Source organism: Fringilla coelebs, assembly GCF_963513975.1.
Source record: "Fringilla coelebs genome assembly, chromosome: 4".
NCBI lineage: Eukaryota > Metazoa > Chordata > Aves > Passeriformes > Fringillidae > Fringilla > Fringilla coelebs.
The window spans coordinates 63,025,389-63,043,903 of NC_140032.1; positions in this window are offsets into that span (position 1 = coordinate 63,025,389).

Here is an 18,515-nt window from a genome sequence, read left to right on the forward strand (position 1 = left end):
CCAGGGTCTCAGACTGGAGCAGGAAGCTGTTCTAGGAGTGTTTGTCCTCTTTGGCTCCCAGGGTCGACTCAGGACTGACTTCACAGCTGTGCCTCCAACCCATATCCAGCTGCTGCTGACAGGAGACCTTGGATCCTCATCCTGGTTTGTCACCTTGCCATGCTGAGAGTTCTGTAGAGTTGCACTTTGTCAGTGGGGGTACTACCCATGCTGGGGTTGCTCTCAGCTCCTGGTACTGCTCATGCTGAGGTTGCTCTCAGCTCCTGGTCTTCTTGATGCTTTAAAGCAGCAGCATCAGGCTGACTCTGAAGCCAGGATGCTGTAGCAGTCCTAAAGTTCACAAGGGCATAACTAGGTTATGCCTCCTCCTCCTTAACTAGGTTGTTTCCGTCTCATCTCAGCCTTCCCTTTGCAGTTTCTTCTTCGGTTCTTCAAGTTCCCTCACCTTTACCCCATGTCAACTCCTCCTGGCTCTCTCACTCCATTTCCCTTAAAATCTGACCCACAAACAAATCCTGCAGACCCCATCTTTACAGAGTATCTAGTATCCCAATAACCCTGCCCATGACTGAATTTCCCAGTTAGTATCTCTTTAGTTAGACCTAGCTAGCACATCCCTGAAATCCTCCCTTGCCCTGACTTTTTGATGTGTAATTGTAATTACAATGTAATTGTAAGCTCCACTGAATTCCTGAATTCCTCTACACCCAATGCCTTTTTTGGGTGCCTGTACAGCATGGAAAGGGCTGACTTGCATGGCTAAGCCTCTCCACTGCTGACTTTTCACAGAAGTGGGATGGTCAGGAAAGCAATTCTGAAGAAAAAAACCCATGCCTGCCTGGTGATTCCTGCCTGGGCATACAGAGTGTGTGAGGTGTATGTGGTGACTGGTGGTTATGTTAAAAATATTCAAGGTAGTAGTTTGAAAATAGTTATTAAACTCGTGGATTATTTTTCTGTTGACCTGATAAAACATTGCTGTCTGCTACAAAATCAGCAGCAGAATATGAAACTCCCCTCTGAATGGTGTAGATTCCTCCATAAATACATGCACATAGCTGTTTCTCCTCATTTCTAGAGGAGGAAATATTAGACATTCATGCTCAGACTGCTTTCTGTCTACAAGCTTGCAGGACAGCCTGATAAGCTTCATTTTCACAGTCATATCATCCACTAGGGATTCCAAACCTGTTTTAAATTTAAAACCCTTAAATCAGTTTATGCCTGCCGGCCTATGTCACATGGATAGTCTCAATGATTTAAAGAGCCATTGTTTGCAGAGACTTTCTAGAAAAAGTAGATTGCACCGAATTTCTCTGGTAGCACTAGGCATCCAAATATCATAAAACACGTAAGGTTTTCCTAGAGGGGATTTCTGTACCAACATACAGTAATAGTATTTGGTATGTGCATTGCTGCAAGAATCTTATCATATAAAGAGACCAGTCTCCAGGAGCAGGAAAGTTTACTTAGATTGTATCTGAAATGCATTGGAGTTTGAGTTGTATTTGTTATTGATAGGAAGTTTATTAAAAGATCTGTGGATAGCTGTAAATGAGAGAAAAATCTCTCTTATTCCTGCTTGGTTTAGAGTTCCTCTTTTTCTCAGGCTTCCTTTATAAATGACAGAAATTATATAATATTTATATAGGTGTATGTACACTTATATAAAACCCTAGCACCAAATCTCTTCTGTGTAAAGAACAGGGAAAACTGATAGTGTGCAGATTAAACAAAATATATCATAAATCTGGATTTGCTGCATTTTGACAACTAATAGAGAGTTAGGGGTTGCTGGTGTGGTTTAAGCACCAAACATGATGATGATTGTCCTGCCAATAACACAAGTTCCTAGAACTTCTCTAAATCCTTACTAGTTTTTTCATGCTTGGTGGTATAGTGACAGAAAAGGCTGTGAAAACTGGCAAATGGTAATTACCAAAATACTGGTTATCCCTGTAAATGTTCAAGGCCTGGTATGGTGGGGCTTTGGGTTGAGTGGTCTAGTGGTAGGTGTCTGTGACCATGGCAAAGGGATTGGAATGAGATGATCTTTAAGGCCAAACCCAAACAATTCCATGGGGTAGTGGTTCTGGTATTCCTTCTATATTTGGAAATACAGAGACTTTTGAGCAAATACAAAGTTAATGGATGTTCAACAACTACTTTTCTCCATGTGCATTTAAGTTTTTTATATTCACTTCTGAAATGGTTACATTAAAAAATGTACTGAAATAATGATCAGAGTTGTTTGACCACTTATTTAAGTTGTGTTTAAGCATTTGTGTCACTGCTGCATCACACTTTGCTATTAAGTGCCCATTAGGATAAACACATTGAGAGGATGTGGCTGTCAATAATGTCTTGGCTGCATTCTTTACCCTGCAGTAGAACAGCAAATCAAATAAAAGCCACCACAAAATATTTAGCCCTTACAGATTCCTTACCTTTTTTAAATGTAATATTGGAATTCATAGAAAATGCCAATAAGTTTAATTTCTTTCCCTGCAACCTGCAGAGGATTTCATTTTCCCAGGATTAGGATTTGGAAGCCTCCATTTTTAGCATTAGGTTAACATAGCATCTGACCTAGCAGACTTCACTATACATGTGGGTTTTTTTCAATAATGCAGGCTGTTACATTTTCAGGCACAATTTCTCTCCTTTCTGTACCCCAGGGTCAAACTCTGCCTGCATGCAAAACTTGGCTTGCAAAATTTCCCACAATGCAGTATAAACAAACAAACAAACAATAATAAAAAAGAAGTGATAATATAATTAGTTCAATCAATAAGAATATTAATAATTAACAACTGTGCTGTGTTTTGCATCCTCAGAGCTGTAAATCATAAATGACTGAGCACTTGTAAAAAATAATATTCTGGGATCAAGTAACCTGCTACTGAAAAAAGCCTCTCTGAAGAGACACGCAGGAACAGTTTAAACCGTACTGTAAAAGCTATTTACGGGAGAACTGGTAAATAATACTTTGTTTTAATTAAAACTCAGTGGAAACTCTGGAAAAACTGGGTAACAATTAAGCTGGAATCTGACCAGTGCACAGATTCTCCAACCCCTTGCCCAAGGATCAGTATGGGAAACACAGTGAGAAATGACCGTGCAAACAGTTTTGTGGCTCACAGAAGTATTTAAAGCTTCATCAGGCATCCAGTTTCATTGCATGACTTTGCAATCTATTGCCCAGCCCTGTGCTCTGAAAGTTTTCCTCTGAACCCACATGCAAGACTGGACTCCAGAGGAAATGCAGGAACAGGAAAAGGAGGGATGCATGCTGTGCCAGACATTGGAAAGCAATTTTCTACCCTTTCAGCCTGTCACTCCTCAACTCTCATTTGTTTTGTTTTTTGATCTCCGTGGCCAAAAATATGTGTTTTAAGCATTAAATAAAGGCAGCAGCTTCAATGGGAAAATTTGAAATTGTGTGGTAGGGTAGTGGCTAGGAGAGATTGAAATTTTGACAAGAATTTGAAGCTTCCTGTGAACACAAAGGGATTTGAAGCTGGGCTGTCTCATACCTCAGAGAAAGACAAAAGTATACACTGTAATTTCATATACTTGCATTTAGTAAGAATTGTTCTATGCTCTTGTCCTGAAGATAGCAGAGATAATGGTGGGATTTTATTCAAGAAAAATAAAACTCTAGGTAAAAATATTTTTTTTAAATGTTGGCATTTAATTCAAGTCATAAAATCCAGGCCTCTCGGAGATGGCAGTGGAGGGTGAGCTTTCCCATCGACTTGAGGTTTAATCCATACTGCCACAATCTGCTTTTCTCAGTGGTTTGTTCAGGTCTGACATCTGCTGTCAAACACAAAGTTTTTCCCATGTATTGCACAGAAAGCATGTGAGTACTATAGATCCTACAATTTAAAAGGTACATATGTTGTTGTGTGCATTTAGCCTTCAATTGCTGTAAAAATTAGTGTGAGAGGAAGCCTAGCTCTACTTTGTTTCATCCACATAGTTCCTTAATTTTTTTTTTTTGTTGTCGTTCATTCTCTCTATGGTTTGGATGCCAATAAGCTTCATCTCACTAAAGCACTGAATGATTTTGTGGTGAAAAATAAATAGCAATGGTGGGCAAAGGGACTGGGAAGCCAGTGCTGTCTCCTGTGGTCTAGGAGAGCTCTCTGCACATAGAGTCCACAGAGTTTTCACAGCAAATACAGACAGTGATAACCCTGAATATTTTTTTTTTTTGTATTAAATTATTGTCCTGGTTTAAGAGACTATTGTCTGCCCAGGAAGGCGGGGACCTTCCTGGAATGGAAAATACGACCCGCATCCCTCTAAATTATTATAATTTTGAAGTTATGGGCATTTCAGATGAAGATAGGGAAAAAGAAATAACGGTTCTTTACTAGAGAAGATCTCACAAGGCAGACACGGATCCCAGGCAGCAGCAGCAGCGGAGCGGATCAGAGCAGAGCGGGACAGAGCGGGATGGGGTGGGGCAGGGCGGAGCAGAGCAGGGCAGGGCAGGGCAGAGCCGCAGCCCAAACCCCACCACCGGGCAGGGCAGAGCTGCAGCCCAAACCCCCCCGCGGGGCAGGGCAGGGCAGAGCCGCAGCCCAAACCCCCCCGCGGGGCAGGGCAGGGCAGAGCCGCAGCCCAAACCCCCCCGCAGCCTCTCTCGGCCCTCGGGCACTTTCCCCTCCGCTGCAGTTCCGCTCACGGCCAGCAGGGGCGCTGGTGGCTCCCGGCCGGGCAGGGCGGGTGCGATGATTCCCCCGCGCCTGCAGGGGGCGCTGTGGCGCGGGCTCGGCCGCCTCTCCCTCACACGGCCGTGGCGGCGCAAAAAGAAAGAGAGGAGGCGGCTCCCTTTGGTAAACTCACAGGGAGCAGCCAGTCTCAGTGCCACTCCAGCGCTGTAGCAGTAGCCTCAGAACAGTGGGCTGGCCCAGCAGTGGCGAACCAAAGTGAAGCACTAACACCGAAGTGATGGCAGGAGCTGCGTGTTGGGTTAAAGTGTAGCAAAGACCCCGAAGCAGTGGCAGCAAACAGCGAGGGCCGGGCAGGGTTCACTCCTTTGCACAGGGAGCCACAGGAGCTGGTCCCAAGGCTGGGCTGCCGCGCAGAGGGAATGGCTGGCACGGAGCGCTGCCAGCTCCCGGGCCTTGGCACAGCACGCACCGGCTCTGGGCTCCCGAGGGCAGAGGGGCAGAGAAGCAGCCTGGCAGGCCCTGACAGTGCCTAAAGGAGAAGATAAAAAAAAGAAAAAAATAAACCATAGGGCAGCAGGACCCCAGGTCACGTATGGCAGCTGTGTCTATCACCCCACCAGAAAAAGAGCAGTCCCTGGCCTCCAACACCCCTAGGGTCCTGGGCCACCCTTTACGCATCGCAATATTACCGAGCCATGGGACAGGAGGCGAGGGGAGCAAATGTGTGTGGGGTGGTGGTGGCAGTTACAGTGACAATTCTGGGCACAAAAAATGGCTGTGGGACACAAACCATCCCCAAGACAGTTATTCAATGCAAAATAGTATTTTGAATTACAATTTTACCTGCTTGGCAAGGTTCGTGTCCTCCATAGCAACTGAGTGTCCTAAGGTCATCATGGACATTTAAGCAGACACCACATAATCAGATGATCCTAGAATTAGCTAGGTTGGAAAATTGCTTTGAGATCATCAAGTCTGACCTATGACCTAACACCACCTTGTCAACTGCAATGAGTACCATACTTCCCTGGTCCTGCTGATACCACTATTCCTGATAACACTATTCCTGATACCAGCCAGGATGCCATTGACCTTCTTGGCCACCTGGGCACACTGCTGGAGTTCTGACTGCTCATGTTCAGTTGTAGCAGTGGGGAACAAAGCAACCCGGATGCCCTTATGCATCCAAAGGAGATCCCTTTATGGTAGATAAATATATATACTATACCTTTAATATAAACCTGACATAACTGAAACCAAACCGAGACTTAACAGAATTTAACAGAAAGACACCCCAGCACAGAGCCCTGACGGACACCACTGGTGACTGGCCCCAGCTGGTTGCAGCACCGTTCACCACCACTCTCTGGCCAGGCCATCCAGCCAGTTCCTAACCCAGCAAAGAGTGCTCCTGTCCAGGCCACGGGCTGCCAGCTTTTCCAGGAGTGTGCTTAGCAGCAGGAATTATGCCTTGAAAAGGAAGTATTCTTTCTGCAGTGTATGGAAAAGAAAAGGCTCTCGTATGTGGTACATGGGTTATAATAACTTGTCTTGCCTTTTATAAGGTAAGATTTCAGCAATGATTGTATTTAGATCTCAGGAGAATTCAGAGTCTCCAGTTACTATTATGTGCAGCTAGAACAGCTAAGACAAGGAAAATAAGCAAAGTCTAGATGAGAGAAGATTGGGTTTGTGTCTCCTTTTCACAGGCTTCAGCTGATCTTGAAATAAAATGGTTTCTCTGTCTACACATAAAATACATTTGTGACATGTGTGAAGGTGTATTGCCATGAAATATAGGTGACATGGAAGCATGTATGAGCCTGGTAATAATTTTATATGCAAAGATTCTTTCTGTTTATTCCTGGCTGGGGTAGTAAGAGAAGCTTTTGCCCGGGAAAAAGGGTAATTGTAGGGGTCTTCTGGTCTACTGAGCTGAAGGTGCTCCCTGTGTGTGAGAGATATGTGGAAAAAAATCCACATTCAAATTACTATAGCACTGTGCAAGAAGAAAAAAAAAGAGAAATAGGTTAAAAATTTTGAATTTTCTTTTTAATCAGGCCTGTAATGGGCATTGCTTCAAGTAATGCCCATTATCCGCAATATTTGCAAGCTGGTAGGTGATGTGGTTGGCTTGTATAAAAATGGTGACAAGCAACCAGAGCAGCTTAGTGCACCTCTGGCAAAGAATGAGGGACATTTTTTAATTCAAATATAACTGAAGCATAAGCTTAGCAACTTGGCAGGCTTGAGATCACTTGGGCTTGTTTTGACCCATCTGGCTTTCTTAAATTCTTGCACTAATTAGGTCACCTAACTAGAAAGGGCATGCTGATTTGTATCCAGGCTGGAAAAATGTTTGTGGTGAAATGATTTATTTATAATCTTTTCAAAATATTAGAGACTGATATTACAATCCTTATACATCCTCATGTTTGGATTTTTTTTTTGTGGTTGTGTCTGATTTGACTGTGAAAAGTCCTGTAATTTAAGCTTTTAAGTACTGTTAGAAAGAGGATATAATTTGGGCATCTAGGGTTTAAGTGGTGCAAAATGTGAATGGGGTTTGCACTGGTTTAAGGAACCAAGTCATGCCATTCCAATTATGCCTTATGATCCTAAAAACCTGTGAAACAAAATCCCAAATGTAGATGTGTTTGTTGAAGGGCAGCCAAAATTCAGGTATCTCTGATGGTTCTTGTCTCACTTCTGTAGCACTTAGAGCAGCACATGTTGGAGTACATAACTTCATATGGGAAATAGCAGAGATTTATCACTGAAAACATCTGTAGACTGAAGACTCAGTGGCTTCCTTCCATTGTGGGTGGACAGAAGTAGCCCATTTTGATGCCCCGTATTACTCAAGACAGATTTCTTCAACATTGTTTATGAAAGTCTACAACAAAACACTCTCTGAGAATATGCAGCAGTTCAAGTTAACTGTGCAGAGAGACAGCTTCTGGCTTGTATAGTTCTGCACTTTTGCATATATTAAATTACCTCATTGCTTCATATCACAGTGAAACTACTTTCTGGAAAAGGTGTGCAGGTGTCATTAACTGCAGTCTTAAACTGCTGGTTTTAGACACAAGAAAGCATGTATATAATGTGTCAGCAAACAGCCAACAGGATTATTTTGCAATTACACTAAAATGAAACTAAGTTTAAATATGAAGCATAACCACTGGTATCCATGAAAACTTTATGCAATTGAAAATCAGAAAAAAAAAATGTTCTTGTGAAGGACTGCCTGCTATGGAGTTCTTAATGGCATAATCTCTGAGAAGTATATAAATTCAAATGTAAAATAAGAATCTGTATGTGGAACAGACTACTATTTTGCAAGTAAATATAGTGGGTTTTTTAGATTGAAACATAGGTACTAAAAGAGAAAATAGTCATAGAATTCACAGAATGTCTAAGTTGGAAGAGACCTTAATGATCATCAAGTCCAGTGCAGTCCTCAACTAAGCCATGGCATCGAGTGCCTTATCCAGTCTTTTTTTAAACACATCCAGGGATGGTGACTCCACCACCTCCCCGGGCAGATCATTCCAGAACTTTATGACTCTTTCCATGAAAAATTTTTTCCTAATATCCAACCTATGTCTCCCTTGACGCAGCTTGAGACCGTGTCCTCAGTTGCTGCCTGGTGAAAGAGACCAACCCCACCTGACTACAGGCACCTTTCAGGGAGTTGTAGAGAGCAATAAGGTCACCTCTGAGTTTCCTTTTCTCCAGGCTAAACAACCCCAGCTCCCTTAGTCGTTCCTCATAAGTCTCGGCTTTGTTAAAAGGCTAAAAGTTAGATATTATGGCAAAATAAAAAAAAGTGTAGGTTTTTGAATGCTGTTATTTCATCTACTTACAGTCCATCTTTGGTATCATTGCCATGACTAAAAACTTCGTAAAGACTGCTGTTTAGAATAAGGTTTTAGTGGTAGTGCATAATTGAAAATAAAGCTGCAGTAGAATGGCAAACCATGTATCATCAGTACCAACTTTAATTAGCATGTTGTAAAAGAATGAGAATAGACAGCATTTCCCTGAAACTCTACAAGAACCTCCAAAAGGCACTGTTGGTGTTCAAACAACTTATTTTAAAACTGAATGATCAAACAAATAGTGTTCTTCAATTGCTATTCTGCTTTATCCTAGATTTCCAAGGAAAAAGGAAGAGCAGAGAAAGGACCAGGCCAACTGTGCTCTGCAGTTTAAGTACCTCCCTGAAGGTACTGAGCCTGTTTGGACATGGAACATGGTTTTCTGGCTAAATGCTCTGAAGCCAGGTGCTGTGCTGGAGTTGGGAATGGAGACTGGTAAATCTTTTCTGGGCTCTGTTGCCTCCAAGGTACGATTTGTCTGAGGCTGATGAGAACAGGGCTAGATTCTGTCACTGCAGAGCTGGTTCAATGAGCCCAGTGGTGCCAGCACAGTCTGTTTACAGCTTGGCTGAGGCCTGAAAAGGCTGGGTGTCCATCACCACTAGCAAGAGGAATCCAAATGGATTTGATGCCTCCAGCCAAGGCTGTTGGCTGCATGGGTGGCAGCCAAACATATGGTGATGCTTTGGGCTGGCGGGACGGGAGCAGCTGGCTCCTGTGGGGAGCTGCCGCTGGAGGCTTGTGCTCAGTCTCTCATTTCCTCTCTGCTTGTTGTACTGATGTCCCAAAATATTCACATCCTCCTTATACCCCGGGGCTCTTACTGAGCTGGCCAGGTAGAAAACAGATTCTGGAAAAAGCCCAGCTTGTAAATTGGGGAGTGAAGGGTGAGATCTGGCATCTTTTTTGACTGAGTGCATTGTCCTCAGTAATGGGCTTTTTCACTGAAAGCAGCAACACTATTATTATCCCTCCATGGAGTCAATAGGAAATAAATGAAAGCCCATCTGATTTTAGAAATGAAAATTGATTCCTTCAATTTGGAGACAGCTTATGTTCTTTCCATTCCTCTTGGAACCTGAACACACAGAAACTGCTGCCAGAATTGGGATGATGCTTCAAGGGTATCAGAAACAGCTCTCATAAGTATCAACAGGAGGGGAAGCACAAACAAACATGGGTACAAAGGACTGTGTCTGTTTGGTTGTGCTGGGGGTAAACCTTGAACAAGAGAGAGGAATGTCACCCAGCTAGAGGGTACATGGGAAAATATTTCAGCTCTAGTTCTCATCTTGAGAGTTGTTCTGCAGTATGTTCCCAGACAATTTACAGAAGAGTTACTTATATGCATTACATGTTTGCAAGAGTGTTTTTGGGCAATTTACTTAATGCTGAGCCTGGGACTCGTTGTACAAGACCAGTGAAATTAGCTAAGATGTGATAGATTGCTGCTATTGTTTTTTTAGAGGTAATATTATATGTTTAGTAGCATTACACACTTCAGTGATAACTTCTCATGAAGCATAATTTGAAAGAATGATACCTAAAAGCAGAAATAGAGAGGAGACAGAGGTATCTCTGCAGGAATTTGTAAATGTGAGGGAGTTTGGGGACAGCATAGCTATCCTTTCTCTTTTTCCTCAGGCTTTAAAATACTTGTTTCAGAAGAGATAATCTACAAGAGAGAGATTCCAATTGCAATACAGTTACAATTTTTTTTCCAGTCTTATTCTAACCTCCTTGGGGATGGTGGTCTAGTCATGACCCTCTGGAAGGGCCTCATGCACCTCCCAGTATTTCTCTCCAGAGCCTTAGTAAATTCATCTGTGACCCATGAAGAGCTTTAATCACTTTGAAGAAGTCTCAGTAATTTAAGTATGTAGAAAAATTTCATTTATTAGGTTATTTTAGCAAGCTCAGTTAGACACAATTTTCTGGGGTGTCCTAAAGCTCCAGGATCAGTTAACATGCAAGTCACTCCTAGCCAGCACTGGAGTGCTGTGAGGTTGAATCACTCAATATTCATGGTTGTTTAATCTACTGGGCAAATAACCTAGAATATATGTATTGCTAGAACTCAAACTTATAACACAACATGAAATTCAAGAAAGTGTTCAATCTGTTTAGGTAAGAGGAGTATTCTCTCTAGATTACTTTTGTTGTGCTTTTCTGGTATGGAACTGGGGGGTTTTGTTTGTTTTCGTGGTGTTTTAAGAAGATTGATGCAGAGTATGTTAAAGACCAAAAATAAAATCAGAAGAACTTATGTTCCAGGCAAATTGAATTGGCTGCAGGACAAACAAATTATGACTGAATACAAAAATGTTTAAAGTGGTTTTCATAAAGTGAACATCAATACTGTGGGCTACTCTGGATGTTTTCTTAATTTTACAAAAATGATTTCTTTTTTCAAATGTGCTTATTTTGAGAGATTCAGTGAGGGAATACACTGGTTATTTAAACATACGAGTTACTCTGATTTAAAACAGTACAACAAAATCAGCCCCTGACAGAAACTGTTTTGCAAAGAGAGCAACAACCAATTACATCAGAAAATAAAATGGGTTTGTTGTTTATGATGATGCTAGCACCAGAAGAGAGGCAGATTTCTTTCTTGCCCTTTCAGAATGGTATATATATGTGTGTATATATATACACGCATATGTATGTGTGTGTGTATGTATATATTTTTTTTTTTTTTTTTGTTCAATATAGTTCAATCACTTCAAGTGGCAGGTGAGAAAACAAAAGCTCAACTGGAGATAAAATAAGAATATTTTTAATATAATTCATTTAACAGAAAAACGAATAAAATTCCCATATTTCTAGAGAGATTTTTTTAAGAAGTAATCCAGGTTTTGCAGGTAAGAGCTGATACATAGGGAAGTTCAAACAACTGGAAACAATTAATGTATGAACAGGTTACTTTCTACTCCAAACCATATTTGAAACAGGGTGAGAAGCTCTTTCAACAGAGTTGTCTAGGAGATAAAGTAGTTCTGCAATATTAATGGCAAAGACACAACAAAATTCAAGACAGTTTAGGCTAAGCAGTGTCACTGGTAGTGGAAACTGCAGCATATTTTTTTTTACAGCTTTTTGGGAAAAACACAATTTTCCCTCAGACTTGTGTTACTAATGAAGTAATTTGATATTTTTGGACTGGAATTTACCAGCAAAAACTTGCCAGATGCAGTATATCTCAGCACTTTAAACTCCAAAGTGGACAAATATCTCCTTTTTAAAGAAAAAGTATTTTGTGAAATAGGGCAGAGTCTGCTGTAGCTTAAAGAAAGCCACACATTGATATCTGTGAGGGTTTAGTGCTGTAAGAGTCTGTCTTGGCTGGTTTGATGGCAGAATATTTTTTTTTCTGCTGGATATTGAAAGTGCCTAATAATTTTGAACAATGACCATATGCTTAACATAACTCTTCTAACTCTTCACTTAACTGGGTTTTAGTTCCCTCCTTTTTTCTCTAATCAGATGCAGTTTATAAAAAGCTTTGCGGTTCCCTAACCCAAAACCCTCAAATGTCTTGTCTCCCATTTACAACAGTAAAAGCAAAGGTTGAGAAACAATGAAGGGGATGTATCCTAGGTCAAATTCAAGAACAACTGTAACAAGGAAAATGGTACCTGGTTTACTGAACATGAAACTTGACCTCCAAACTACTATGAATGGAAAATCCACATCTTCATCTTCCTTCCACATCTGAATTTGTTTTTAAACAAGTATGTTCCTTGATGTGGAGCATGATTAAGAGAATATTGGACTATCAGCAGCTGGCAGTCCAAGAGAGGACCTCAGGACCATTTTGACCAGTTAGAGAGCAGAGAACAAGAGGACCAGCATCATGGAACAGCATCACAGCTAAGAGCTTTAGCGACCATGGATTATGGTAACTTGTTAGGAGACAGGGGCAACATTAGGAAGAATGTTCTATCCTCATGGTATAGTCCTGTACCACTCAGAGTGAGGGTAATTTTGTGTTCTCTGTATGTGTTTGTTTAGCTGGAGGCAATTTGGAACTGAAGTGATGAGTAACAGAGATGCATGTTTAAATTTAAATGAAGGCTTCGGTTTAAATTAGGATTCCAGGACTTGCAAGAAAGTTCTGTAGGAATTAGAAGCTTGGAGGAATTGCAAGACTGCAAAAGGCAGTAAAATAAATGACAGTCATTAAAAAATAAGAAAGAAAAATAGCAGAAATGAAAGAGCAGAACACTGGTTTTGGTCCAGAAACTGGCAAGGAGCTCTGCATAAGCAGCTCATCCAGTTTCTGCAAAGCATAACAAGATGGAAATTATAGGCAGAAAATACTTATTACATTATACAGGCCATTTTCCAGTGCTAGCAGAGAAGGAAAGAAGTGGAAAGTACATCCCGTGTCACTCTCATGTCCCCTCTGGCTATATTCGGAAATGGCATGAATAAACTCTGGAGGGAGCCGCACCCAGTCACTTCTAGCCAGAAGCAGTTTGAAAGTGCCTGAAATGCTGGGAACTGGGAGGGAAAATCTGGGGGATGCTCACACAGATGGGAAACCCCTTTACTTTGTGAATTTGAGTGCTTGTATTGACTCAGTCGGCATACGAAGTGACCAAATGCTGTGATGATAATCTGGTTTGCTGCAAGAGCTGTTCTCTCTTTGTGCTCAAACCAAACCCTTCCCTTCTGCCTTCCTCCCTGGGGTTGTACTTCTCCCATGCTGGGGGTGTGCCTGTGAGGCCCTGGATAATTTCTGATGGCCAGAATATCCTCTAGCAGGGTACTTGTCAGTAATTTGGAAATTTTGAAAATAAATTAATACAAAACAAAACAACAGCAACAACAACAACAAAACCCACAAAACCCCAAACAAACAGACAGAAAAATCGTGGGACTTGAGCTCTTCTGACCTAGTAGTCAGAAAATTGTGAAAGAGATATGAAAGTTTCATTGAAAAGGGGAAAATTCCCTTTGACTCACCTCAAGCAGCTGACAGCTAAAAATAATAGAATTTTAAACTAAGTGAGGTCTGCCTGCCTCTGTCCCATATTATTTGCTGTTCAGCTCTGTGCTCTTTTTTTATTCTGGGTTTGAAGTTCAATTCCTGTAACCACCGCCACCAAAGCCAGGTCACATGTGTAGCAATTCAAGACTGAGTAATTTTGTGAGCCTTTTTCAATCACTCAACTACAGTTTCCAGAAAAGAAGCATTTTTTGGTTTTTTTTTTTTGTTTCCCTGTTGAATTTTGTTCAAGTAATTTTTTCTTTTAAATGCATGTTTTTAAGTATTTTTGCAGATTACTCTGAAACCACCAGATCTGTTTTAATTTTTTGCAAGCACCGTTATACTTACACTCCCCCTCTGTTTGTCTGAAGGTAGTTGCTGATGTGACCATTTAAAATTCAGTCCCAAGCAGCCAGAGTCAGACAGTTACTGTAAATGACATGGGGTATGCATGTTTGAGTAGGACAAAGAAAGAGACATATAAAATATTTTAAAATGTAAATTATTCATCCTAGGATGTGAAAGGTATGACGTGAACTAATTACCAACTTAAAAGATTAAGGCAATTTTTTTTTGATAGGCATTTTTTTTTAAAGAAATACTCTAGCATCTTGAAATGTTAAGTAGTGGATGCTAAGGAAGCCAAACTGTGCTGGAGTCTTCTTTTAATGACAAAAATATTCTACTCTTCTCCAAGACTCCAGTCAGTAAATGTTTTTTAATTGTTACCATATGATGTCTGTGAGATCTGAGAGTCGCCAGTTTATGAGGAAGTGTGGGTGTGATCTTTGTGGTGTCAAAATGCCTGTGTCCTTTGAAGTCATAATCACTGAGCAGATTTATATCAGCTGCAATATCTTCCCAAACTGATGAACTGATTATTGCTGTGTTTTGGAGAAGGCTGGCCTTTGATCTCAGGTACTTTTGAATGAAAGGACAGCTCAGTGCATTACTCAGAGTTTTATACTCTACCAGGGCTTTCCTGTGTAAAGTGAGGGGAGCTGGAATGAGAGGATCCTTAAGGTCCCTTCCAAGCCAAGCCATGATCTCACAGGAGATTTGTACTGGTGCCTGAAGCAGCTTGTTGCTCACAGTCTGATGGGATATTCTTAGTTCCCTTCTTGACCTCAGGAGATGAGTAGCTAGCCTTAGCCTTTCCCTGGAGTGGTGGTGAGCAGAGAGAAAGAACTGTATCCCTCCCTTCAGTTTGGGTCCGCTATTCTGGCTGTGTGTCCTTCAGCTGAGGAGTTGGAAAGTCTTTGCCTTAGACTAAACACTGCTCAGCCACAACTAAAACATCAGTGTGTTATCAGCATTGATGTCATCCAGAATCTTAAACACAGCACTGCACCAGATACTAGGAAAAGATTAACTATCCCGGCCAAAACCAGGACAGACTGTTCTACCTCATGGGGGTAAGAAACCTCCCAAAATGGAAACCCCAAACCCCTACTCAAGAAATCCCTACTCAATATGCATATGTAAAAGTGTTCTTAAAAGAAAGAGCTGTTTAATATTAGAATGTTCTAAAAAAGAAAATTCATATTGTATGTTATTTTTTTTCTTACTTTTACTCTGATTCTTCCTGGGGCCAGTTTAGGACTCCTAACAAAGACAGCAGAGAAGATAGGTGAAAATAGGGCATAGGTGTAAATAGTCTCACACTAACATGATGAAAGACCATTAGAATAAATGCTTATTAGCTATCACTTTTTCTTTATATTACTTAATAATTATATCTTCATCTTATTATAGGGAGAATTTTTTTTAACCTGTAAAACATGAATTAGTAATTTTAACTACTAAATTAGAAATGAAACCAGGTAAGTATTGTGGTTTCAATCTAGTTAAGCTCTCTGTAAATATTCAGCTCTAAGACACCAAATTTGATTTAGTTATTTATTACCAGATTATGGCAGGTTTTTATACCTATTCATTTCTCTCCCAAAAGATTACCAATTGGTTTATTATAAAGAGATAGATAAAGGTCAAGCAAAATAAAAACGAGATGGACTGTATGGCAGAGAATGCACAGATATGAATCAGACTAATAAGAATGGTGTTAGACTTATACTGCTAGAAAGACTGCTACTCACCATCATATAAATTGGATAATATTTTAAGTAAATGCAATGTTAGCAGAAACTGGCAAACAAGTTGGGGAATAATATGCATGGTATAAAATTTTTATGCTTATTTTCATAGTCAGTCACACAACATACCAGCTCCTCTTAGTGAGAACGTGTCCTGATAGAAGTGAAAGTAGAATGTGTGTGAGAGCTAAGTGGTCCACATATACATTTTTTGTCATTTAGTGTTTGTCTATGTTCCAAAGCATCTAAGTATGCAATAAAATTCAGTTTTTTCCAGTGAAAAAACTAATATTCACAATGTCAAACCACTTTGAATTACAAAAGCTGTTGAAATTGTATTATATTTTCATGATTTTTTATAAGTAGCAAATTGCATTATTGACATATTTGTCTGAAAAAAACCCTGTAAATGTACATATTATTTTTGTGTTTTGAAACAAAATATGAAGGTAAAGCAGAATAGCCAAAGATTTTTATTTGATGACTTGGAATATATATGCAAAAATACCTTCTTTCTATTTTTCATCATTAAATTCATTGTACTATGCTCTATTCCATTATAATCTAAATGAGGCATCAATATATAATATTTTTAAAAATAAAATTATTGTGTTAACTGTCTGTTATTGTCTTACTTTTCACATTAATGGTTGAACTCAATGATCTTGGAGCTTTTTTCCAAGGTAGACAAATATTTCTAAAAAAGTCTCTGTGCTTTCTGACATGATGGCAGCATGTTTGTGACAGTAAGTCCAACTGCTTAATTGTATTACTCTTAAGAGAAATAATTTTATTAGTTTTTAGAGAGGCATAATAGCACTTGAAAGAAACCACTTGATTTGCATTGTCTGTTTCAAATTTTATATTTTAATTGGAAGGTCAGCATTCTCTACCAAATGTGAATATAAATGAAAGAAAATTTATGTACAAATCATTATGCACTGCGAATTGAATTATGGGAAATGATTGCTCTTAGCTTCTGTTTATGGAAACTATCGTGGCTACCTGATGGGAGGAGGAGATAAAGTTCTGTCCATTTGAGGATGTCAGTGAGCTATTGACATTCTCCATAAGTCTTACATGCTCTTGCAAGCTTCATCCTGTTCAAACTAAAGCCTAAACACAACCAAAGAACATCTGCAAACTCTCTGCTACTCTTTGCATATTCATCAGCATGTAAACAGAACCCATGAAATGATGGTAAAGGAATGTGAACTGTAATTAATCTGTCTTCACAAAGTCCATTTATAAAATTATTGTTGCTAATCCTCCCTCTATTTTTAGACAGGGAAGGAAAAGCTGGCCTCACAACATATCTAGACATTCAACAGCTATGAGGGCCCCACTGGGGGAAGAAAAAATCCAAAACCCCGAGAATTCTGAGAAACCTGAGGGAGGTGCTACTCATCACTATTTTCATTCTAGATCTTCACAAATTTGTGCTAGATACAGCAAGTTCAATGGGAATATTAAATTGAGAATCAAGAACAGAGCTTCTGGCCTTGTACGTGGCTTCTGGCCTGTACATGAGGCTTCCTGATTCTACAAGGAAGTAAAAACGAGACTAATGCAGGTACTGGTTTTCTTTAGAAGAAGGGAGATGATCATGGTCATAACTATATTATGTGCTAATTATCAGTTGAGGTAGACCCTCTTAAAAGTAGGTTTCCTGTCCACTTCAATATGTTTAAATCAAACTCAGCATTTACAATCCTTTTAGAAACCAATGAACATTTGAATATGGTCTGTGAGGCTTAAATAGATTAAAAAAAAACCCAAAACAACAATGACATACTCATCACAGAATATGCTGTGCTGCTAGGGACCCATAGGATCATTGAGTCTAACCCTTGGCCCTGCACAGCACCATCCCATGTGGCCCAGAGTATTGTCCAAATGTTTCTTAAACTCTCTCCTCCTCATCCACTCTTCCAGACTGGCTTTGTGTTTTCTTGTTTTTTTCTTGGGGTTTTTTTTGGGTTTTTTTATTTCTGTTTTTTTCTTTTTTTTTAAATATTTTTCTGGTGTCACATGAGCTCTTCAGAATTTTCAATTTTTAGTGATTTTGAGAATATTGGAGGACTAAATCTTTAGCACTATTGTTCGTTATTTTTTGTGTTTCAGCAGCGTCTAGATGTTCCAGTGTGAAACAGGCAATGCAAACACATGATCAAAAGAAACTCTTGCCACATCATGCTGCTAGGGAGGAAATAGGTAGAAGAAGGAAATCTTTGTACCAAGGGTAGTGTGGGCAAAAGACAGCTCTAGTTGTAACCTGTCTTTGTATATCTATGAAAGTCTTCAAGACTGAGTTATGCAGATTTATACTGATGTATTCCCCAGTTTATTTACAATTTTGCAATATATTCACCTCCAATTCACCCCAGTATTTCAGTATTTTAGCTTATATGAGTCAAGTTTCATTTCTGCATTCTAAGTCATACTTGAATTTATTGGAGGTAAATGATGGAAACATTTGCCATTTTGATACAAGGTAGATGAGAATCTATCACTACCAGAATTACCCGTGAGTGAGATGGAACTTTGACAGAAAGCAGAAATCTGAGGCAGGCTAATAAGAAAAAAATTGATCTGAAATTTAAAATGAGAATATTTGATTTTACTATTACAAATGATGTTCAGAGCTAAAGCATTTGTTAACAGCGCATTTCTAAAGGTTTAGTGGTTTAAACTTCTTCTTATGCCAAAAGAATCTCTACTCAGGACAATGCAGACACTTGTAGGTTTCTCTGCAAACTGGATCCTGAGAATGCACCTCATTAGGAAAATCATTGCAATGCTGTGGAAGATGAATGCAAATAAATATTGTTGTATTACTTATTAATTGCTGTTTATT